Source organism: Capra hircus, chromosome 21 (assembly GCF_001704415.2).
Source record: "Capra hircus breed San Clemente chromosome 21, ASM170441v1, whole genome shotgun sequence".
Taxonomy (NCBI): domain Eukaryota; kingdom Metazoa; phylum Chordata; class Mammalia; order Artiodactyla; family Bovidae; genus Capra; species Capra hircus.
Window position 1 is genome coordinate 27,650,880 of NC_030828.1, and position 24,963 is coordinate 27,675,842.

The following is a 24,963-nucleotide window of genomic DNA, read 5'->3' on the forward strand; positions in this document are numbered from 1 at the left end:
AGACCTCTGTACATACCCACCTTGGGATTCCCACCCCCTCATGCCTCTTTCCTGAGACTCATTTCTTCCATCTCCTGGCTGACATGACAATGATTAGTTCATAACCTTGGGAGCTCCCGAGGTGTAAGGGGAACCAGCCTCCCCTCGTACACAGGAAGTGCAGGGACAGACCAAGAAAGAGGCAAACACTCCAGGTGTGCAGGAGGCAGGTTTAACAACAAGGGAATTGTCACAGGAGGCTTGTCCTAGGCGGCTGAAAATCAGTAGATCTCCACACTTGCCCACCCAAACCTTCAAGTTTGTATGGGGGCCCTCGAGGAGTTCATTCAGGGGTACGGACCAGATGGTCTCAACAGAAACCACCATCTCAAGGCTGCGTCCTTGAAACAGCTCCCAGGTAGAAACAGTGGGGAGGGGTACGGAGCTGGGCGGTTGCCCCAGGTCAGTTCTTGCGTCTCTTGGCGGCCACATCTTCTCATTGTCCTCCTCCAGCATTTACTTATGCTTTAGTAAACGTTGCGTCCCACAGGGTAGTGAACTTGGATAATTGCCATTTTCACAGTCATCCTCGATATAGACTAAGGTACACGTATGTCTGGAGAGTAAGTTCATCACTGTTCAGGGAAGTTCAGAATCATTCAAGCTGCTCTCATGAACAGGCTCCTTCTGTGGGATTACATATCCCTGCATTTAAATGGTAGATTTGGAGACTTCCCTGCTGGTCTACTGGCAAAGACTCCATGTTCCCAATGCAGGGGGCCCGGGTTCAATCACTGGTCAGGGAACTAGATCCCACATGCCACAACTAAGACCCAGCCTGGCCAAATAAATAAATAGTAGATTTAGAAATAAACAGTGAGGAAAATTCCTACCGGAAGGGTAGCATTAGTGATTGGTTAGGATGCTAGAGGGTGGCTATTAGCATGGATATTTTACCTGAAATGGTGTCAGGGAACTGGCCAGCTTAGCTCCAGAGGCTCATTCCAACAGTTGCTATGGGGCTTGGTCAGTTCTGGAGATTTTTGTCCTGTGACCTTGGTGAAAGTGGAAGTGTTAGTCGCTCAGTTGTGTCTGACTCTTTGCAACCCCATGGACTGTTGCCTGCCAGGCTCCTCTGTCCATGGGGTTCTGTAGGCAGGGGATCTTCCTGACCCAGGGATCAAACCCAGTCTCCTGCACTGCAGGTAGGTTCTTTACCATCTGAGCCACCAGGGAAGCCCTTGATACAGGGCTTCACAGAATGTCCATGAAGTGGAGACCACATGGGGCAGGAGGCATGGAGAGAAATGTGCTGTTTCCAGAGGCCAGGCAGCCACTATCCACCCCAGACACACCATGGAGACGTGTGAAATATGCCCTCAGCATACCAGACTCTGTAACTTTCTGCAGCCCAAGCACTGTAGCCCATCAGGCTCCTCTGTCCACAGGATTCTCCAGGCAAGAATACTGGAGTGGGTTGCCATTTTCTCCTCCAGGGAATCTTCCCAACCCAGGGATGGAACATGCATCTCTTTCGTCTCCTGCATTGCAGGCAGATTCTTTACCACTAGTGCCACCTGGGAAGTCCTTGTTCCCAGAATATGTGAAACGGTTATGAAAGTTGACGTGGATTCCTCTACAGAGCCTCCATAGGTTTCATAACATGGAATGATACAAACAACATTTGTCACCACAATGTGGTGAAACTCACTGTTAACATACGACAGAGAACACAAAGCCCCTTCAGCCTGGGAAATTAGAGCATTAAAGTCTATTCAGTACCTTCCTGGGTGAAAGGAAATACATAAAACCAAATTGCATAATTTCTAGAATGTGATGATAATGAAAATAAATACATCATCTAGGGGATGTTGATACAGCTTGTAGTTATGGCCTTGAAATAAAAAATAAATGAATGAATGAATTCAACATCCAACTCAAAATGTTGGATGAGACAACCCAGTAAACTGGCTGAGAGCAGACTGAAGAAATGAGATCAGAGGCAGAAATGTGTGAATTAGAACAGAGAAAAGTAACAGAACTGATAAATATATGAATCCCGTGACTTCGGTAGCCCAGTGGTTAAGATTTTGCCTTCGAGTGCAGAGGATGTGAGTTCAATCCCTGGTCAGGGAACTAATATTCTACATGCTTCGGGGCCAAAAACAAAACAAAACATAAAACAAGGTAACATTGTAATAAATTCAATAAAGACTTTAAAAATGGTCCACATTAAAAAACTTATTAAAAAACATATGAATCCCGATTCTTAGGAGAAAAATCAGGTGGGCAAACCACTATCTAACCTAATTAAGAGGGAGAGAGAGAGAGAATCCAAAGACACAAAATGAAACATGACGATGGGGAAATAACCAACAAAACAGAGCCTGTTAGAAAAATCATTAGAAGCCCCTTTTATATTGCTGTGCAAATAAATGTGCACCTGGATTTAAAAAGGGGTACTTTCCTAGGAAAATGTAATTACCCAAACTGACCCCAGTGGATAAATAAAGGGTAAACAAACCAGTTTCCATGGAAACAAATAGAAAAATCTCCAAACCTCTATAGCTTCACAGGAGAATCCCATCAAATCTTTAAAGAATGTGTACTCTCAATGCTACTTCAATTACTGCGGAGCATAGAAAAAGATAGAAACATCAAGATTATTCAATAAAAGAAACCTACGTGCCAATCTCACTGAGGAAGAGTGATGGAAAGTTCCTAAATAAAATGTTAGTAAGGAGAACCTTTTAAAAATGGTCCAGTGGTTGAGACTCCATGTCTCCATTGCAGGGGTTGCAGGTTCAATCCCTGGTTGAGGAACTAAGATCTCCGAAAAGTAAAACGAAACAAAAAGCCGTCTTGGGACAGCCGATAGCTGAACTGGTTTCTCGTTTATCTTCACGCTGTTGCCACATCCACAGCACTTCTGATACCAGATGTGGGCAGTGTCGCCACACTGAACCACCCTGTGCTACTCTAGCTGGGTATCCTACAATTTAACTCTGTTCTGGCACCATCTACCTGAGGGTGTCAGATCCCACGGGGTGAGGGCTCAGTCCTACAAGACTGCTGCTACTCCACTTTAGACACCAGCTCCAAGCCCAGGTTGTCACTTGTGCTTCTGACTGATGGGCTATAAATAAATGTGAGGTTCCCATGATCCCCTTCTTGAGTTCAATTAATTTACGAGAACCACTCACAGAACTCAGGGGAATACTTCCTTATGCTTATCAGTGTATTAGAGGATATGATGCAGGATGCAGATGAGTAGCCTGAGGAAGGGAGGCATAGGGTGAGGTATGAGGGGTCCTGAGTGCAGGAGCTTCCTTCATTGCAGAGGCACTACATCACTCTCCTGGTACATGGATGCTCTTTGAACCCCACATGTTTGAGATTTTTATGGAGTCTTCCTCATGGAGTATTTTTCTGAAAAGGTCTTGCTTTTTTAAAATATTAGATTGATTCCTTGGTGTCTATTTTTGGCTACCATCCAGGGGGTGTCTCTTTGAAAATGACCCTTTGTGATAGCTGAGTTTGTGTCTTAATCTCTTGCTGGGTTGTCTGTAGAATCTTTTGGATTTTCTCTGTGGACAGCGTGTCCCCTGCAAATAATGTCAGTTGGACCTTGTTGATTCCAACTATCATCCTTTGATTTCTTTTTGTTTTCTGATTTCTTTGCCAAGGGGTGACAGGACAGCTTCGGTGCAGAAGCAGCCATGCTCTGAGTTCTTGTCCTGTTCCTTCCTGTGGGGTATCCTGTGGTCTCTCGGACAGTAGGATGTTGACTGCATGCTTGCAGTTGATGCCCACTGTCTGTCAAGCATCCCTCTTTGATCCATTCACAAGTCCCCCTCCCTTTAGTTATGATCCCTGTTGAATTTTATGAAGTGATTCTTCCACATCAACTGAGATAATCTGTTCATGTGCTGACAAACAATTGCATTAATAGCTATTCTATCATGACACCAACTTGACATCCCTGGGATATACCCGTACTTCATCGTGATGTGTTTGCTTAGAAACTGCTGGGTACATTTAGTTAATGTGTTATTTAGGGTTTCTGCGTCTGTTTAGAGGTGAGTTTGGCTATTGTTTACCATTCTCATTCTTTCTTTGGCTTTAGTTGTTGTTTAGTCGCCAAGTTGTGTCTAACTGTTTGCAACCCCATGGACTGTAGCCCACCAGGCTCCTCTATCCGTGGGATTTCCCAGGTGAGAATACTGCAGTGGGTTGCCATTTCCTTCTCCAGGGGATTGTCCCAACTGAGGGATCGAACCCATGTCGATCCCTGCATTGGTAGGTGGGTTCTTTACCACTGAGCCACCTGGGAAGCCCAGCATTTCTATTAGCATACCCCACCTCCGGGGCTGGATGAACTGCTAGTGGGTGGGGGGCTGCTGTCCAGCTTCATGCTGCCTCCTGCCCTGGCTCTCTAGGACCTACCATAGCTGACCTTCAGGTGACCATGGCAAGCAATTCTGGGGACACCACGTCCTTTGGGTTCATGTCCCAGGGAGGCTCTGACTGGCTGGGAGACCCTGACTGGTTGAGGTCAGGCATCCTGGTCCCCAGTGGCCGAGTGTGGCTGTCTGGGCTCTGCCCTGCAAGGTGGGGACAGAGCATCACCAAGGGCGGGGCTTCTGCCTCACTTGCACCACCTCTGGTGCTGTTGGAGAGCCCCGATGTTGTACATGGTCCCCCTCACTATTTTCATTTCTCATCCTGTGCTTTTCCTCCTCTTGTCCTCAGGGGCCAGCTAGAGAGCATGAGTGATCGGAGCAAACACAAATGATCCAAATTCTCAGGGGTCATTTTCCTGACACGTCAGGGTCAAAAGGAGAACGCTAAAAGCATAGCTTAACCTCTTCTGTCACCTCAACTGACTTTTCTCGAAAGAGGAAAGCAAGCTCGGGATATATGAGGCATTACTGTTGCTTCCACTGTCACTTTATGACAGGAAAAGTGGTTGTTTCAATTTAAATGGATTTGGACATAGTTCTTTGAATGAGCAAATTGAGGAAGAGAGCATGTGTGAGATTTTGAATTTAAGCCCTTAAATATTAGGATTAAAATAAATGGTGTTGGGATTTCTGTGGTGGTCCGGTGGTTAGGACTCCGAGTTCCCAACTGAGGGGGCCCCAGGTTCAATCTCTGATCAGGGATCTAGATCCCACACACTGCAGCTAGGACCCGGTGCAACCAAATTAATTAATGAGTTAAATAATAAAAATAAAATAAGTGGTCTCAAGTCGTTCTATGGTGGTCCTTCAGGGACAGAATGGGTCTGGTGGACATGACTGGTCTGGCTGCTTTAACTGGACTAGTTGACTTTGACCAGCTCAACCATGTCTAAAAAGTGAAGTGTCCTTCTATCTAGCACCTACAGGGGAGAGAGAGTGTGTTGATGACCAGGTCCTGGCAACCCTGTCCTTCTCTGATGGCTGAAAGGCATGGGGAGAGCGGGTGAAGGAGTGGGCCACCCTAGTGCTGCCGACATCCCTGACCTTTCCTTCCCACTGGGGTAATCTCTCAGGCTCAGTCACATACTCTCTTAGCTAAAAACGTCTCCCTATTTTAATATGTTAATAGAGCACATCCTTAGCCCCTTTCTCCCCTGCCCACGACTTCCTGTGACTCTCCACCCCTTCTAGGGGGCTTTTTTAAGTTCATTATGTCCCCAGAGTGGGCTTCTCTAGTGGCTCAGATGGTAAAGAATCTGCCTACAATGTAGGAGACCCAGGTTCGATCCCTGGGTTGGGAAGATTCCTTGGAGAAGGGAAAGGCTACCCACTCCAGTATTCTGGCCTGGGGAATCCCATGGGCAGAAGAGCCTGGTGGACTACAGTCCATGCGATCACAAAGAGTTGGAGATAAGCAACTAACACTTATGTCGCCAGAAGAGACCCCTTTCTTTAGTCACCTAAAAGGAAGAAGGGTGTGGCTGTCATGGTTTCCTGTCTTTTATGATTCATCATTTGCAGTTATTAACCAGCATTGACTTATTGCAAGTCTTTGGTATTAAATTTTTATTATAAAGCATTCAGCATACAAAAAGAGAATAATGTGATGAATACCTGTATACCCACAACCTACTTAAGATGGAAAACACTGCTGTATCAATTATCTATTTCCATGCCAACATGTAGTGGTATAAAACAATAAACATTTATTATCTTCACTATGTATAAAATAGTTACCTGATGAGAACCTACTGTATAGCTCAGGGAACTCTACTCAGTGCTCTATGGTGACCCAAATGGGAAGGAAATCCAAAAAAGAGGGGATGACCTAGAGGGGTGGGATGAGGGGGTGGGAGGGAAGCTATAGAGGAAGGGGATATATGCATACATGTAGCTGATTCATGTTGTTGTATGGCAGAAACCAACACAACATTGTAGAGCCATTATCCTCCAATTAAAAATAGATTTAAAACAAGCAAAAAAGAGGGGATATATGTATACATATAGCTGATTCACTTTGCCATACAGTAGAAGCTACCACAACGTTGTAAAGCAACTATACTCCAACAAAAATTAATTTAAAAAAAGAAGGAACTCAGGTCCTGCACACACCCTGCTCATTATCAGCAACTCTGCCCTTGAAACATTGCTATAAAACTCCTCACCAGATCCTCCCCTGGTTGGGATACACAGTTTTGAGGGCATGAACCTGCTGTGTCCCCTTTTGCCTGGCAAAGCAGTAAAGTGATTCTTTTCTACATCAACTCCCTTGTCCCCCCACCAATTTACTATCTTTTACATAGAGTTTGTGTGTCAGGGATCTGGGAGCAGTTCAGACCCCGGGCTCAGGTCCCTGGGCCCAGGGTCAAGATCAAGATGTGGGCTGGGGCTGCAGTCCTTGGAGGATCCATGTAGCTGTTGGCAGGAGCCTCAGTTCCTTGCCGTGTGGCCCTGTCTGTGGTGCTGCGTGGATGACCTCATAGCTTAAGATGGAAAGTATTAATGGTGACCAGTTTTCCTCTGAGTGAGTGATGTAAGAATAGTGCATGCCTTTCAGGACCTGTTCACTAGAGATGGCCCAGGGGAGGTGAAGTGGGATCCACCTTTTGAGGGGATTGTGCAAGAACTTGTGGAATGTTTGAATCCACAGTGAGCTGTGCAACTAGAGCCCCTCCCTGCTGGCACCCTCTTGTCCCCACATAGAGGTAACTGCTGTGAGAGTTAGATGTTTACACTCACTGCGTTTGTCAGCGCAGCCATGCCTGTGAGTTTTCCCATCTTGCAGTATGATGTAACTGATATCAAAGTGTGTGTTTTTTTCTGTAGCTTGCCTTTTCTGCTGCATCTTAGGTGTGTGAGATTCATCCCTGGGAAAACGTGTAGCTGTTGTTTCGGACCTTTTCGATGGTGCATGGGGTTTCATTGTAGGAACGTGATGTAACCTGTCTGTTCTCCATTGGTGGATGTTCAGGTGCTTCCCAGGTTCTTGCTGTTACAGACAAGGCTGTTAGGAATACCCAGTGTGTCTCTACATGACCATGAGCCAGATTTGCCTAGAATATTTAGCGAGGCTGGTAATTGTTGCAGGAGACAGTACACGAGTCTTCCTGTTTTCTGAAAGCAGCAAAATTTGTTTTCTGAAGAGTGTCTCCTGTTGAGCAGTCCGGCCAGTTTTGCGTGTGTGTGTGTGTGCGTGTCCTGCTTGTCCTATTCCTTGACGACACTTACTATTGTCAGATGTTTAAAATTTTTGTCAGTCTGGTAGGGAAAGGGTCTTAGTTTACATTTCTCTGCCTGCCAGTGAGGTTGACCATCTTTTCATATATTTGTATGAAATTTTATATATATATATGTTTAATGTATTTTTATTCTGTGAATTAGATTCATGTCACTTACTCATTTCCTAAATTCTTTTAAAAATATTTGTGTTGGGTCTTAGTTGCAGTGCACGTGCTCTTCATTGTGGCACTCAGGCCACTCTCTAGTTGTGGCATGTGGGCTCTAGAGCACGTGGGCTCAGTAGTTGCAGCTCACAGGCTTAGCTGCCCTGTGGCATGTGGGATCTTAGTTGCCCGACCAGGGATCAAACCTGGGACTGCTGCATTGGAAGGCAGATTCTTAACCATTGGACCACCAAGCAAGTTGCCATTTTTGGATTCTTACTGATTTCTTAATGATCATTCTTTGGGCTTATGTACCATAAATGTCTTCTCCTTTTCTTCCTTGCTGACATAATGTGGGAGCTAAGAGTATGGACGCGGGCGCTAAGTGCCAGTGTTAAACCCCAGCCCCCGCACTTCCTGTGTGACTTCAATCATTTTTATGAGCCTCAGTTTCCCCACCTGTAAAATGGGGCTGATGATCATGTTCACTACCTTGCAGTGGTGCTGGGAGGATTAAAAGGTCCCCACCTGTGAAGCATGAGTGCCTGTCCTGGTGAGCACAGGATGGATGGAATAACCCTTGCTGCGCCAGGCCCCGTGGACCGTGTGGACATCCCAGCATCTTGCCCGGAGCCCTCCAGAGTGCTGTGTCCTCCTCTGATATGATTGCAGGCAGTGCTTGTCTCTGGCTCCTGGCGTCTGGATGACCCCCCACCCCCACCCACCCAGCATCCTTGAGCTGCCTGAATAGAAAATGAAATCCCAGCATCCCTCCAGGGGACTGCTGTCAGGGGGTTGGAAGGCATCAAGTGCCTTGCAGCAAAAATAGAAGCCTCTTTTGCTTAGGAAGGAATAGTAGTGAGGAGAGCCAGGTTGACACAGGCTGGGAGGGCTCGTGCCAATCCCCTGCTCCCACCCTATGCCAGCCAGGGTCTGTGCAGACCTGGTGGACTGCTTTCTGCCTTGGCACTGAGTTCTGGTCATTTATATCTTAGTGTCCAATTGTCCTTTTCTTCCCCAAAGCCAGGCAAGGAGTCCATGACATAGGACTGGTTTAATATCAAGCATCACTAGGGAAACGTGTCAGGATTACAAAGTTGTGAACACCCCTATCACGAAGAGCAGGGGGAGCTTTGCTTCAGTCCTCGGTCGCCATCTACTGCTTGAGGTCAACTTTATGGAAGATGAGGGTGCTGTCGGGTCAGGACATGTTGATTCAACCCCAGTGTTAACCACTTAGCTTGAGACTGTATGAGGAGCTCCCAGGTTTATTTAGTAGAACCCCGAGGGAGGATTTTACATAAAGCAAACATAGAGAAAGAGATACTGAACATCAGAGCCAGTTTGGGTTTGCAGCAGATTTCTGGAGTTTGACACAAATAGAACCACCACACATCTTTGCTGCCAACTCTGCCTTCAGGGTGGTCTCTCAGGCCCCAGGAGGGGAAACAAAGAGCCCCCTTGGGAGAACAGTCCCTTCTCAGTAAACTCATCACATAGAAAGTCTCCGTGTTGGAATCCGGAGCAGGAAGTGAGGAATCTGGGGACTGAATGTTAGCATCCTTGATGCCTGCCACCTCCAGGCTTTGAAAACTAAACTTTCAAGAGTGGAGGGTGTGACTATTTTAATGGTATTGATTTGTGTGTTATCCTTAATTCAGTATTTTAAGAGGGTGTTTAGAAGCCACCTTCTCAAATAAAACAATTGCTTTTCAAACTTGGAGACCATTGAAGTTGGATTTCAAAGCCAGTCTCTTCCCCAGACATTTGTAAAAATGAGAATCTTAAGGTTTGAACTTTGATTCTAAAGACACAACTTCTTACCCAGAAGGAGCAAAATAATACCTGTGGGTGTTTATATCAATAAATAGAATTATTAGAATTATTATTTGAAGACTTACCCTTGCATCTCGCTAGAGGACAATTTAAGATTTTTACTTGTGAACATCCCATTGGTGCCCATCCATGGAGCATCTCAACTTTACCATCACTCTGTCCCAGCCCTGAGTCCTCTTTATACAATGACCCGGGCTGTGTCCCCTGCGTCCATCTGGCTTAGAGGACCTGGAGCCCCTCTCTGAGGTCATCCCCTATTTCCCCACAGTCACTAGTCTGTGGCTGGTTCTTGGGACCCCAGTTCTTTCCCTGCCTTGTTATGAGACTGCTGTCCTCGACTGACACTGCCCCCAGGAAGCAGCAGACCCCCAGACCCCAACCAAGCCCCACTTCCCAATTCCATCCTGTGGTTCCAGTCACACCCAAGGGGACACAGGCCATCTCACTGCGTACCCCAGGGCAGCTTAGCTGAGTTGCAGAGCCAGGTCCCAGAGGCCACCTTGAGCCATGGCTTACCTGCCAGATGCTAACCTTTGCCAGCTGACTGTCTGCTCTTTGAGGAAGCCGAGTATAAGCAAGTCCCGTGTCCACATGGGCTGGCCTGAGACAGCAATGCAAGTGTGAACCTCCATTCCAGGCTTTCCCTCATGCAAAGGTCCTGCTAGTCTTACAAACACCTGAGTTTAAGGGCTGCTGCAGTCATCAGCCTGGGACCACAGGAGTCACACCTGAGCTGACTGTGGTGTACTGCCTCTGATATACCTGATCGTGGCCATGGTGCTCTGCACACACCCCTCCCAACCCCCCGCCCAGGGCTTCCACTCAGTGTGGCTGGAGTCCTTCGTCAGCAAGTGATTTCTGGAGCCTGGGTTATTACTGCTCATCACATCCCACCTATTCTTCCCCACAGCATCCCAAGTCTCCCTCCACCTGGGTGCCCAGGCCCTAGCCGCTTACAAAGCCCAGTGTTGCCAGTTTAACTCAAGGAAATTCATTCAGCCATAGCTCACGGGTCAGCTGGAGAAAGAAATTTGATTCTGGGCAGTGGGTCGGTGGTTCTGCTGTGCCGATGTTTCCAGGCAGACTTCCCATTTCTGTTGTGGACAGGTGACTTCTGTCTTCTGCTCCTTGTCCCCAGGTGCGTCTCAGGACAGCTCCCAGGTCTGGGAGTCTGTGAAGCTGTGGGATTTGCGTTAACTTTGCGAGAAAAAGCTTATGAAAGTTGGTTTTGACCCTTCTCCCACCAACACTGCCCTTTCTTGTGTTCCCAGGGCAGCCTCTCCTGCTGTGGTGGGGAGGCTCCTGTGGGCAGGCCTGTCTAGGGCCATGGCCATTTTCCAGATCCCCTTTCCCAACAGCCTGGGCCACCACCAGGCCTCCAGGATCTTTCTGGACCCGGACTCTCCCACTGATTCCCCTGCTGCATTATCAAAAGCAGCTGATCACCTTCATCAGCAAATCTGTGAACCATCGAGTCTCAGGAATATTTAGAATTTGTTTATTCCTAAGTGTCTGGAAACGTGACATTTCATATGCCTTGTTTGTGTCCAATTTATTACCAGAAGTGTGCACGTGGAATCACGAGGACCCTCTGAGGGCAGTAAGGTGGCATCTGTGAGAAAATTAATTACTTCTCAAACCAGATACCAATGGCTGCAGCCCCAGTATTCACGGGAGGATCAAATCTCATGGTGTTTGAAGTCAGGCGGCTGAAGGGCTTTGGTTGGCAGTGTTGTCTGTGCCTGAATTCTGCTGTGAGCTTACAGCTGGTGGGCAGAGGCCTGCCTTTCCTTTTGCACTGGTTCCGAGGGCAGGGGGCCCAGCCCCAGAGGATCCAGTCATCAAGATGTGGACAGGAAGTGTCTCCACAGAGTCTCCTGGTCTCCTGGGACTTCCTGTCTCCAGTCTCACCGGGGAAGCTGGGCTCAGGATGACCTAAAAACCCACCAGCCTGTGCCTTAACTGACCATGTAGACAGTGAGTGGCTGCATGTTTTAATCTGTGTCCTGAGTTCCCAGCCTGGAGGTTGATGGCATGAGAGGATGAGGGGGTTATTCCAGGATTGGCAAAAGAGCAGATTCTGGTATTTCTGTCCAATCACACATGACCCAAAGGGACAGAGCAGGTGGCCCGCGCTGGCTGCATCTCGAGGGGATGGGTAGAGACCTGGGACATGTGTTTGGTACAAGGAGGAGTGGCCGGCTCATACATACATGGCTGAGGAGAGCCTGAATGTTCCAAACCTCTGGGTTCATTCTGGCTGCTGTGCCTGGCCAGGTGATGGGTGAACTAAGAGCAAATCAGGGAGGTGACAGTGGATGCCTGAGGCCTTCCTGGATGCCCCCACCCACGACTTTGCTGGACTTGTCTTTGAGATGAGCCGTCTATCGGGAGACACAGGTCATGAAAATAACACAGCTCTGTTATAGCCGGCACAAGCCAGGGGCCCCCAGAGGGTGGGAAGAGGGCACTGCCACAGGGGAAAGAAAATTCGTATTTTCTTTAGAGAAGATGAGAAGTGGCACTGGGTCCAGACTGTAGGTGACCTTGCTGCTGAGTTACAATGCTGCTGGGGAAATGAGAGAAGACAAACACGAAAGGAATGCTAATGAATAGCAGTGGCCAGGAGCCCGGAGCCCTGACACCCCACCATCCACAAGGGGTGCTCGCGTGAGGCCTATAAATAGACAGTTAAAACCGGATGCTAAATTGAGCTAAGATGTGGGCCTGCTTCCTTACGTAAGGAGCCGGGTGCCGCTGGCTGTCCTTCCAAAGTGCTTTGACGGTTGGGTGTCTTTGTAGGGAACATTGGGGAGCAGGTGGGGTGCTCAGACTACAGGTGGATGACACTGCTCTTTTGAGGGACTCACAGGTGGGAGGCAGGGGTGCAGTGGAGGGAGAGCTGGGCTCTGGGATCCCCCAGGCACTTCTGGGCCTGGAGGGATGGGAGATGCTGGATTTCTGGGTGAGGGGCCCTTCCACAGCCAGTGGTGTCAGGGATGGTGGTGGCTGGAGGAGGGAAGGGAGGGAGGGATGGGTGCAGGGGACTCCAGCCTATGCTGGAGGCTTCTTGACCCTTCTTTGCCCTTCTTGGTCACAACTGCCCAGAGCTGGGGTGGGGGATGCCCAGGGAGGACCGCGACCTTTCTGAGTGACCTGCTTGAGGTCACAGAGCAAACCTGGAACACACCAAGGAATTGAGGCCCCTCTCTTGACTCCCAGGGAGGATTCTTGCTGCTGGCCATAATATATAGTGACTTTTTTTTTCTGGCTATACCATGCATCACATGGGATCTTAGTTCTCTGGCCAGGGATTGAACACAGGGCCCCTGTGTTGGGAGAGTGTAGTCTTAACCGCTGGACCACCAGGGAAGTCCCTGGACATGACCTTTAGTACGAGCACTAACCACCAAGTCACTTCCTCCTGGAGGGGTTGGATGGTGGGGTTGGCAGAAGGAAGAGCAAGCTGTTGAAGCTGCCGTGGCCCCAGGTGGTGTTCTCCAGGTTTTGTGGGGTTTCACCTTCATCCCTCCTGTAAGGTGGTTCCCACTGCCCCTATTTTACACATGATGGAGCTGAGGCTGACACTACGAATGAACTTGAGAGGCAGCAGAAGCACTTGCCCTTGGAAAGAAACAGACGAGGGAGGCAAACATCCTTGCTTCCCAGGGGGTGCTAGTGGTAAAGAACCCGCCTGCCAATGCAGAAGATGTAAGGGACACAGGTTCGATCCCTGGGTCAGGTTGATTCCCTGGAGGAGGGATGGCAACCCACTCCAGTATTCTTGCCTGAAGAGTTCCATGGATGGAGGAGCCTGGCGGGCTACAGTCCATGGGATTGCAAAGAGTCAGACATGACTGAAGCGATTTAGCATGGATGCATGCACAGAGTGGAGGCTAGCAGCTTATGGTCATGTGACTTGATCACCGTGTGGCTTGGTCACATTGTGGATCTTGGTCACAGTTGGAGCATCTGCAACCATCTCGGGGCTGGCCCATCATTTTCTTTTACATCTAGACCAAGGCATCTGCACTGGACCAATTTTGGGTGACCCCCAGAATCCCCAGTTAGCCATTGGCCAGACCTCCTGTTTTCCCCAAAGAAGGACACCATCCCCTGACTGCAGACCTGGGGCCAGGGTGAAGGTAGACTCCCTGACCAGCACAGCTGTTCACGAGATGCTACCAGGAGGTGGGGTGCCGGGGAGGAAGCCGCCATTGCCATGGTTTTGGAAGGAACAAAGAAATTCCTTTATTACTTACTCTGTCTTCAGCCAAATGAGAGGGAGAAAAGGCATTTGGATGTGACATTTCACACCAGGAAACCCGTCCTCTTGCCCCACCCCCAGCTCCCCATCCAAGGTCATCTCCTGCCCCACATGAACGCCCATCCAACCCATGGCCTGGCGGTCCTGACGACTTTGACTCTTTGGCTTTCTTCTCCAGCTCGCACTTGCGAAGTGCCCTCTGTTAAAGGAGACCATGAAACCTAAAGTCCTCTTTCCTGTTCTTTTCCTGAAACTATGCTGCCGAGGAGGAAGGGTGGGCTGGGAAGCGGGCAGGGGAGAGGAGAGGTGGCCTGCCTTCTCTCTCATTCCTTTAATCTCCTTTCATCCCCCTCCAGCCCCCACTTGCACACCCACCTCTTCTGACAGTGTCCCAGAATACTGCTTCTGCCAACTAGTGGGGTCAAGCTTTGTTGTGGGAAAATACATATTCATGAGGGCTTTGAGGAGCTTCATTGAAATGCTGACAGCCTCTCCAGCCAGAGCAATACATAAGCCATCGCTTTATTTGTCCAACACGATGTTAAGGCAATGATCATGTGATGAATGGCCAAAGAAACATTTTAATTATTTGTTTCAGGGTGATTTCTGATCATCTCATTAGAATTAGAATCAGTTCACTTTCCCAGGTATTCAAAGCCTCTCACTCATTTAAATTTCTATACCCAAAGGAGCTCTCTGTAGGGGCACCAATGTCATTTCTGAAACCAAAGTAATTTCCTCTTTTTTCTTCTGTTTTATTCCAGAAAGATTGCATCACCAGGAGGGTTTTCAGGACCTTACCAAACCGCTTGTTTTTGGTAAGAATTGAGAGGTTACCTTGCATGGTGTGTGTGGGGTTTGGCTTCTGACCTGTGTGAAACAGTCGTTTTATTACTTACTCTGCAGAGGGTTGCTGCAGGTGGAGCTGTACAGCTGTCCGGTTCTTCACTTCCTGGGTAGCTAGGTCTGTGTGTGAAGTATGAAAGTGTTAGTCCCTCAGCTGTGTCTGACTCTTTGTGACCCCATGGATTGTAGTCCACCAGGCTCCTCTGTCCTTCACCATCTCCCAGAGTTTGCTCAAATTTATGTCCACTGAGTCCATGATGCCATCCAACCATCTCATCCTCTGTCACCCCCTTCTCCTCCTGCCTTCTATCTTTCCCAGCATCAGGGTCTTTTGCAATGAGTTGGCTCTTCAAATCAGGTGGCCGATGTATTGGAGCTTCAGCATCAGTCCTTCCAATGAATATTTAGGACAAATTTCCTTTAGGATTGACTGATTTGATCTCCTTGCTGTCCAAGGGACTCTCAAGAGTCTTCTCCAGCATCACAGTCCGAAAGCATCAGTTCTTCGATGCTCAGCCTTCTGAGGGCCGAAGAACTGAAGAAAATAAAAGACCTAGTGGAATATTATTGTATCTTGAAATATCATTAGAATATCAATGATATGACAATTGACAAGAAGCTGAGCTCCCTTAGCGATTGCATTCCCCCACCTGCAGTGTGCAGGACAGTCATTTAAGTGAATACACTGATCAGTGTTCTTTGCAGAAAAGTATCTTTCTTCTTCAAGAGAAAAGGACAACAAGATGGATATTTTTAACTGATAGTTACACCAGAATGAATCTCTGGGAGGAGATCTGCAGAGAGAAGAGACTTGGGTGTATTTACTTTTCAACTGCAAGGGAAACATCCTGTCTGTAACTTTAGAATACTACTTCTCAGAGCGTGCCTGCTGTCTTTTCACAGATATCTTTGTGAATGTGCTTCCACTCAAATAGAAGTTGGGGGCTGTGTTCTATTTTTTTTCCCCTGGAGAATTACATTCTGGGCTTCACTATTCCTATGACACTTATACAACAGGCCCTCGAGGTGTGCACAGGTCCGTCAGAAAAGACCATTAATATTAGCAACGTCTTTAAGAGAATTGGCACTAAAGGTTTTTTTTAATTTTTCTTATTTGTTTTATTTTTGGCTGCACCAGGTCTTGGTTGTTGAGGGGACTTTCTTTAGTTGAGGCAAGTGGGGGCTACTTTCGCGTTGTGGTGTGAGGGCTTCTCATTGTGGTGGCTGCTCGTTGCAGAGCACAAGCTCTAGGCTTTTGGGCTTCAGTAGTTGCGGTTCCCAGGCTCTAGAGCACAGGCTCAAGAGTAGTGGTACACGAGCTTAGTTGCTCTGAGGCATGTGGGATCTTCCCAGGCCAGGGATCAAACCAGTGTCTCCTGCATTGGCAGGCAAATTCTTAACCACTGGTCCACCAGGGAAGTCCTAAGCCACACTGAAGCCTGCCTTGTGCTTTACTGCCTGACCGCTGGTCTCTCTGTGGGCTTGTTCAACACAGAGAGTAACCCTTGGTCTGACCCTTCGCAATGTCCACCCCAATTCCTCGTGGATCATAGATGGTCAAGAAGTCTGTGATTGCATGTAGCTCTGGTTTCTGACACTTTTAGAAGCTCATTGTCCTTATCTGTTCAGTGAGGACTCATAACTCGGGGATGTGGTCCTGAGAAAGAACCACATGACAAATGGGGAGGGCATAGCCCATGAAAGCTCCCCTTGCTGCCACTTCCTTCTCAGAGGAGGCAGAGAGCAGCTGCTACAATTGCTTCCCCGCCTTGGTGTGTGTGTTCTCACGCACTTGACACGCCTGCTCTGACACCAACTTTTCTTTTTTTTAAGTTGCATGTTAGGAGAGAAAAAAAATTCATCAACACCTTTTTTTTAAAAGATGGAAATGTTTCAAGAAAATAGCACTCTGAGCCGCTACTCAGAGCCCAGCATAATTTATGTGATTAAATGATAGGAAGTTAGCCATTTCTCTATGTAAGTTTTATTAATGATGTTCAGATGTAGCTAATTATATGCACTTCTAATTAATTACATGAGTGTTTGCACTGGCCTTCTTTAACTGTGTTCAGTGGAGTCCCAGGAGATGGTCCCCAAAATAGTGGCCTATGTTCAGATCTGACTGGGGACACACTGTGTGTACCATGCCCCCACCCCGCCCCCGCCCCGGGTCCCAGAGAGCCATATTAAAAGCCTTGACTAGTCTTGCAAGAAAGCAACTCATTAAATTCTGCCTAATGCATCATTTTCCAAACTTATTTATACCACTTGCACTCCTAGATCCACCAGAAAATGCTATTTAAAGTCAGAACAATTCTAACACCCTAGCTTGGGCTCAGACTGCTTGATAACATATATTGTTTGGTTTTTGTTTTAATTTCCTTTTAAGTTTTTTTATTTTATATTTTTAATATTTTGTTCATGGTGGGTCTTAATTGCAGTAAACAGGCTTTCTCTATTTGCAGGCTTCTGTTTTTGTGGTGTACAGGCTCTGGAGTACACGGGCTTTCTAATTGTGTCACAAGGGCTTAGGTGCCCCATGGCATGTGGGATCTTAGTTCCCTGACCAGGGATCGAACCCTTGTCCCCTGCACAGGAAGGAGGACTCTTAACCACTAGACCACCAGGGAAGTCCCCAGGGTGTGTATGTTTATGGAGCCAAGCCTTCAGTCTCTCCAAACAACACTGCTGGGGTCTTCCCGTGGGGCAGGTTGTCCTCCAAAGAGCTGTGTTTTCATATAGTTGTGGTTGCCACAGACTCACCTGAGACCATCATGTATGGTCCTTCAGTTGTGTACACATGTGCAGGGAAATGTGGGGATGGCATGCCAGCCCTTCGGGGGGCTGTCAAGATGAAGAGTAGTTCTTGGATGTGCCTCCCCCCTCCTGCCTGGGCCCCTCTGTGGCAGAGACCCTCACTTCCAGGGAAGGCCATGTCATTGACCATGTCCTGGCCTTGGGGTTCAGAGCTGGGACTCAGCTCCCAGGGAGGTCCTACTGGGAGAGGCAAAGGGAGCCCCTGCACTCTGGTGATCAGCTGCTGGGGGATGTGTCTGGTGCTCTGGTGGCCACGTACCTTTGTGTTAGGGAGGTGAAGAGGGGACCCCGGGGGAGGTGACCAATCAGTGTAGCTGGTTGTGCAGGAGGAAGTGCCTCTTGGCTGCTTATCTTGAAGGGTGAGAGCACATTCCTGGGACAGAGAGGGAGGGAGGTGGGGCAGAACCTGGCCTGACAAGGACGGAGAAGCGGGAAGGTGAGATAGCAGGGCAGACCGCCCTATTTAGATGGACATGGAACCTGGCAGGGTTTCACCAGGGGCCAACGCTTGGGATGAGTGTGGAAGACAGGAGCCAGGGTGAACTGGCCCTACAGACGCCTCTTGTGGCCCCGGGGGGAGACGATGTGGCCGAAAGAAAGGCTGTGGGGTGGAGGAAGGGCCCGAGGGGAACCTCTTGGGGAGGAGTATGCGGAGGGTTCTGGGGAAAGAGTGGTCAGTGAGGGCAGGAGGTGGGACCTCGAGGGAAAGCAGGTCACCTTGGAGGTGGGAAAGGATTGTTGGATTCCAGCTTCAGGAAGGATGGGGGAGTTTTTGACACGTGGATGGAAGCAGAGAGTCAGGCCACGAGTGGGGGTGGACTCAGTGTGAGCCTGAGGGGACCAGCCAGAAAGTGCAAGGAAACCAGGGGGAAAGAGGGGGCTTGGGACTCTCTGGCTGTGGCTCGGTGATGGCTGCCCAGAGACCGAGAAGGATTATTAAAGACACAGTGAATGTAGGCTTTTTCTTCTGCATGGAAACTGCCCAAGAAGCCCGGGAGAGGAGAGTGTGAACAGTGGGAACAAGATATCCTTCAGTGAGAATGGAAGATTATGTTCAGTGTGGTCCAGGGATGAAGTGGTGGGTGTAAGGACGCAGCGAGGAGGGTGGAGGGATAAGGGACTGGTGAGGAGAGAATCCAGGGGTTTCTAGGTGTGATCTCGTCTCTCTCTGGGAAGTAGAGCCAAGCCCAAGACATCAGAAAGGAATACCTGAGATGCAAATACATCCAGCACCTGCGTTCCTCTTTTGAATGAATGTCTCCAGGCGTGGCCAGGGCACTTTGGGACAGTGCCGTGACTCACCTTGGGTTGCTTGTGAGAGTCGTCCCCAGAGATGACCGCCAGTATTATTTTCAGCCATGAAGACGCCGGCGTATCTGTGCGACCTCCCCAAGTCCTGGCTGAGGAAGAGCGACGCTCTTTGGGAAGTGTGTCTGTTTTTTGTTTGTCGATACCCAGTCTTGCCAGCGCCACTTCGGGTCCTGCAGCCAAGCAGAGGCATCGTGTGGTGGGAGCGCTGCGAAGCTTGCCAGCCTGAGACCTGTCCCTTGCCAAAGAAAATTAACTCTCGCCTGGGAGACCGGGAGATTGCACTTTAGAAAAATCTATCAGCTATGCAGACTGGTTAGCTTAGGGATAAATCCTGATTTCCTCTCCTTCTCTCAAGCTTCTGTGGGGGTTGAGGGGGTGGTTGTAGATTGGGCTGGAGTTTGCAGCATTCCAGCTGTGCCCATGTTAACTGCAAGGAGTCTGTTGGGCTCTGGAAGCCCCCATGGCCTGGGCTCCTCTGTGAGATCCTATGCGGGCACAGAGCAGCCTGGGAGCAGCCCCCTTGCTTGTGATTCCCCTTCTCTCTGCTGCTTCTTCCAACCCCCTCCCCTCGGCTGGTCCAGAAGCAGCCAGTGCACTCCTCTCCTGGGCATAGCTCTGTGCCAGGCAGACATAGAAGTAGGCTTAATCAGAGTTTCTTCAGTTCTGTAAGTGGAGGTCTTGATTCCTGCTTTCCAGAGAGGAAGATGGCTCATGGACATGAGGTCTTAGACACTTGGGCTGAGCTGGCTCTGCTGGGAATGGCGTCATGAGGGGAGCCAGCAGCAGGCCTCCTGGGTGGGTTCTGAGGCACCCACCACCTGCAGCTATGGTTGCCCAAGATCACAGTTAGTGCTCCTAGGAGGGAGGGGCCCCAGAGAGATCCTGGGGCCCAGCCCTGCTCTGATGGAAAGTTGCTTTGCCCCCTGAAGCATTTTTGTTTTCTCATCCTGTAAAGGACTTGGGACAGGGCAGGGGGGAAGCTTAATGGGTACAGGGTTCATTTGTACAAGATGAAGGGAGCTCGGGGGATGCATGGGGTGGTGGTTGCACAATGGTGTGAATGCACTCAATGGCACTGAACTGTGCCCTTGACAGTGGTCTGGATGGTAAGGTTTATGTTGTGTTTATTTAACCACAGTTTAGAAAACAAAAGCGAGAAAGAACACAGCATGTAGCTAGTAAACGCTCACTCACTGAACAGGCCCGGTCGTGGAGACATTGGCGCGTATAGATTCTCCCCACAATTCATGCTCTGAGTTTCCGCCCCCACCTCTCTGGGACTTGGTTTTCAGCCTCTTGCTCATCCCCCGCAATGTCATTGTCACTGTCTCTGTCCTTCTTCCAGTCTGGCCCAGCTGCTGTCTAGGGTAGTTTTACCAGGATGGAGCGTGTGTGTATGTGTATGTGTATATAGGTGTGTGTGCAACTGTTTTTAGTTCACACCTTCTTATGGAAGGATAATTGCTTTACAGCATTTTGTTGTTTCCTGTCAAATATCAACATGAATCAGCCATAGGTGTACATATGTCCCCTCTCTCTTGAACCTCCCTCCTATCTCCCTCCTCATCCCATCCTTCTAGGTTGATACAGAGCCACTGTTTGAGTTCTCTGAATTCACACCTTCTTGATATGTGTGTGGTGTCAGTGTTCAGTTATGTGATTGATTTTTGAATATTAAACATTGCATTCTGGACTAAATGCAACTGAATTGTGACATGTAATTTTTGTATATAAACTGATTTGACAGTTTTTTATTGTTTCTTTGTAAACTGTTTCAAAGTGACTTGCCTTTCATTTTGTATTCATATAACATCAAGTTCAGGTTTGGGTATCAAGGTCATGGTGGCCATTTAAAGTGAGTTGGGAAGTGTATATTCTTTTATGTTCCCTGAAAGATTTTGGGTAATACTGGTGTTTTGTTGTTGTTTGATTTTGTTTTTGTGACTGTTGGAAGAATTCAATTGGGAATCCACTGGGATCTTAAGTTAGTTGATAAGAGGAAAGAGGATTTTAAATTGCAGATTCAATTTCTTTAGTAAATACTGGACCATTTGGATTTTTGTTTCTTCTAGTGTCAGATTTGCTAAGTTTTGTTTCAGTAACTTGTTCATTTCCTAAAAATTGTCACAACTATTAGTGTTAAGTTGTTGATAATATCCATTATTATATTTTACAAGTATCCACCTTTCTTTCCTGATACTGTAATTTGTGTACTTTCCCTCTGCCTCACCTTTTATCTCTTACCTTTAGTAAATACTGGACCATTTGGATTTTTGTTTCTTCTAGTGTCAGATTTGCTAAGTTTTGTTTCAGTAACTTGTTCGTTTCCTAAAAATTGTCGCAACTATTAGTGTTAAGTTTAAGGCCAGACCCCGGAGGCCATGATGGGCCGCCCCTCCTCTCCTTCCCGCCGGCGGGGGAGGTCCCTAACGGAAGGAACCTCCCAGATCCCAGGGACGAATGACAACAACTTCCCCAGCTAAAGCCGCCCCACCCCAGCCACATAGAAGGATCTGTCAGCCCGCGACGCCTTGGCCTGGCGACCTATTGGAACCCTTCCATCTAGCCTGACCATCCCTCGCAACAAACGTATAAAAACCACCCCCAACACGGTCTGGGCGCGGACTTCCTCTACCTGCCTCGTTTGGGTCCGGGAACCCCGCTCGGGAGTGCTTCCCCATTAAAGCCTGTTAGATACTCTTTTGAAGAATGCAATAGCACTCCAGTACTCTTGCCTGGAAAATCCCATGGATGGAGGAGCCTGGTGGGCTGCAGTTCATGGGGTCGCTAAGAGTGGGGCATGACTGAGCGACTTCACTTTCACTTTTCACTTTCATGCCTTGGAGAAGGAAATGGCAACCCACTCCAGTATTCTTGCCTGGAGAATCCCAGGGACAGGGGAGCCTGGTGGGCTGCCGTCTGTGGGGTCGCACAGAGTTGGATACGACTGAGGCGACTTAGCAGCAGCAGCAGCAGCAGCAGCAGCAGCAGCAGCAGCAGACACTCTTTTGGTGTCCTGGTCGTCTTTACCTAACATTTGGTGCCCAACGTGGGGCTCGAACCCACGACCCTGGGATTAAGAGTCCCATGCTGTACCGACGCCAAATGTTAGGTAAAGATGACCAGGACACCAAAAGAGTGTCTAACAGGCTTTAATGGCGAAGCACTCCCTGGCGGGGTTCCCTGACCGAACGAGGCAGGTCGAGGAAGTCCGCGCCCAGACCGTGTTGGGAGTGGTTTCTATATGTTTGTTGCGAGGGATGGTCAGGCTAGATGGACGGGGGTTAGGATAGGTCGCCAGGCGGAGGCGTCGCGGGCTGACAGGTCCTTCTATGTGGCTGGGGTGGGGCGGCTTTAGCTGGCGAAGTGTGCTGTCATTGGTCCCCGGGATCTGGGCGGTTCCTTCCGTTAAGTACCTCCCCCGCCGGCGCGAGGGAGAGGAGGGGCGGCCCATCATGGCCCCCCGGTCGGGCCTTACGTTAAGTTGTTCATAATATCCATTGTTATATTTTATAAGTATCCACCTTTTCTTTCCTGATACTGTAATTTGTGTACTTTCCCTCTCTCTCACCTTTTATCAGTCTTGCTAAGGCTTTATATATTTAATCTCCCCACTCAAAAGTCATCATGTGGGCTTGGTTGATTTTTCTCTGTTGCACATTTATTTTCTATTTTATTTTTTACCTGCCCTACATTCATTTTCTTCCTTTACCTTTATTTGAGGTTTAATTTGTTGGTCTTTTCAAAGTGCCTGTGTGCTCAGTTGCTCAGTTGCATCCGACTCTTTGTGGCCCATGAACTATAGCCCACCAGGCTTCCCTGTCCATAGGATTTTCCAGGCAGGAATATTGAAGTGGGTTGCCATTTCGTTCTCCAGGGGAATCTTCCTGAGCTGGGGATCGAACTCGTGTCTCTTGCATCTCCTTCACTGGCAGGAAGATTCTTCACCACTGCACCACCTGGGAAGCCTAGTAAATGGATACCCAGATTATTTATTTTTTCAGTGTTTTTTGTTTTCTAATAAAGGAATTTAAGATTATACATTCCCTTATAGGCCTCCTTTAACAGTAATCTATTTTTTTTTAATTGTGGTAAAACACAAAACATTAAAATTTACCATCTTAAAAAAATTTTAAGTGTACAGTTCAATAAGGTAAACTATATTCACATTGTTGGAAAACTTTATCTCCAGGACTTTTTCTTCCTGCAGATCTGAAACACTGTACCTGTTAAAAAATAACTCCCCCTTTTCCCTCTTACTCCCAGTCACTGGCAACCACTGTTCTACTTTGTGTTTCTATGAATATGACTATTTTGGAAACCTCCTATGAGTGGAATCATACAGTATTTGTCCTTTTGTGATTGATTTATTTCATTTAGCCTGATGTCCTCAAGATTCATCCATATTGTAGCTTGGATCAGAATTTCCTTCCTTTTTAAAGGCTGAATAATATTCCATTGTGAGGATATGCCACATTTTCTTTGTCCATTCATCCATCAATGGACAGGTGTTCTTTCCACCTTTTGAATACTGTGGATAGTCCAGCTATGAATATGAGTGTGTAACTATTTTTTGACATGTGGTATTTTCATTATTAACCAGTACAAAATGTTTTTAAGGTTTGTGTTTATGTTCTTTTTAGTTAGTTGCTCATTCATGCCCGACTCTTTGTAACCCTGTGAACTGTAGCCCACCAGGCTTCTCTGTCCAGAGGATTCTGCAGGCAAGAATACTGGAGTGGGTAGCCATTCCCTGTGTTCTGTCTATTATGTTCTGTTCTGTTTATAGGTTATTTTGAAGTGGTTCATCCCCAAATATCTGCATATTTTCTAGTTATATTTTTATTTATTTCTGGTGTAATTACACTGTAATCAGAAACATATTCTTTGTGATTTCAACATTTTGAAATTTGTTTAGACTCATTTTAGTCTTGTCTACCATGTGATTAATTTTGACATAATTTTCTATGTGTATTTGTATGTATTTCCTCATTATAGTAAGTTTTATTTGTTAATGAGGACATTTTTGGCAACTATGTGGGTGTTCTTTGGAAGGACTGATACTAAAGCTGAAACTCCAATACTTTGGCCACCTCATGCGAAGAGTTGGCTCATTGGAAAAGACTCTGATGCTGGGAGGGATTGGGGGCAGGAGGAGAAGGGGACAACAGAGGATGAGATGGCTGGATGGCATCACCAGCTCGATGCACATGAGTTTGAGTGAACTCCGGGAGTTGGTGATGGCCAGGGAGGCCTGGCGTGCTGCAGTTCATGGGGTTGCAAAGAATCGGACATGACTGAGCAACTGAACTGAACTGATGGTGTTCAAATCAATTCTACTCTGAATTTTGTTTGCTTATTTTAAACCATTTACTGAAAGAAGTGTATTAAAAAGTATCCCATAGTGATTTCAGATTTGTCTTTTTGAGTTTGGTTTTTTCCTCCCTTTATAAAGTTTGAGAGCATATAACTTAGTATGCATACAGTTAAATTTTAAACTTACAATTTATTCCTAGCAGGTTGCCCTTTTTTATCAAGATTTTTAAGTTTTTTCCTTTAATAATGCCTATTTTCTTACTGTGAATATTAATGCAACCACACCAACTTTCATTTTTGGGTAAAAATTTTAAATTTAGAATAGTTTTGCATTTACAGAGAAGTAGAAAAGATAGTAGAGAGAGTTCCCATATATCCTATTCTGACTTTTCCCTGTTGTTAACATCTTACATTCACATGGTACATTTGTAGCAAGTAAAGAAACAGTATCAATACATAATTATTAGCCACAGTTTATAGTTCATTAAGTTTTTCTTAATTTTTATCTACTGTCCTTTTTCTGTTCTATTATTCTATTTAAGATACCAAATTAAATTTAATCTTCATGTCTCTTTAGGTACTTTTTAAAAAACTTTTTATTTTGTACTGGAGTATAGCTAATTAACAATGTTGTGATGGTTTCAGGTGGATAGTGAAGACACTTAGCTATACATGTGCATGTATCCATTCTCCCCAAATTACCCTCCCATCCAGGCTGCCACATAACATTGAGCAGAGTTCCCTG

At 47.3% G+C, this 24,963-nt stretch overlaps 1 protein-coding gene across 4 annotated transcripts in view; it reads left to right on the plus strand.

Annotated features, from left to right (window-relative positions):
• LOC102183271 (amyloid beta A4 precursor protein-binding family A member 2) overlaps nucleotides 1–24,963 on the plus strand; it is a 129,745-nt gene that overhangs the window by 55,853 nt on the left and 48,929 nt on the right. For all 4 annotated transcript variants that reach the window (XM_018066591.1, XM_018066587.1, XM_018066590.1 and 1 more), the window contains one exon: nucleotides 14,693–14,746. The gene's annotated coding sequence lies outside the window, so the exon portion shown is untranslated. The remainder of the gene's footprint in view (nucleotides 1–14,692; nucleotides 14,747–24,963) is intronic.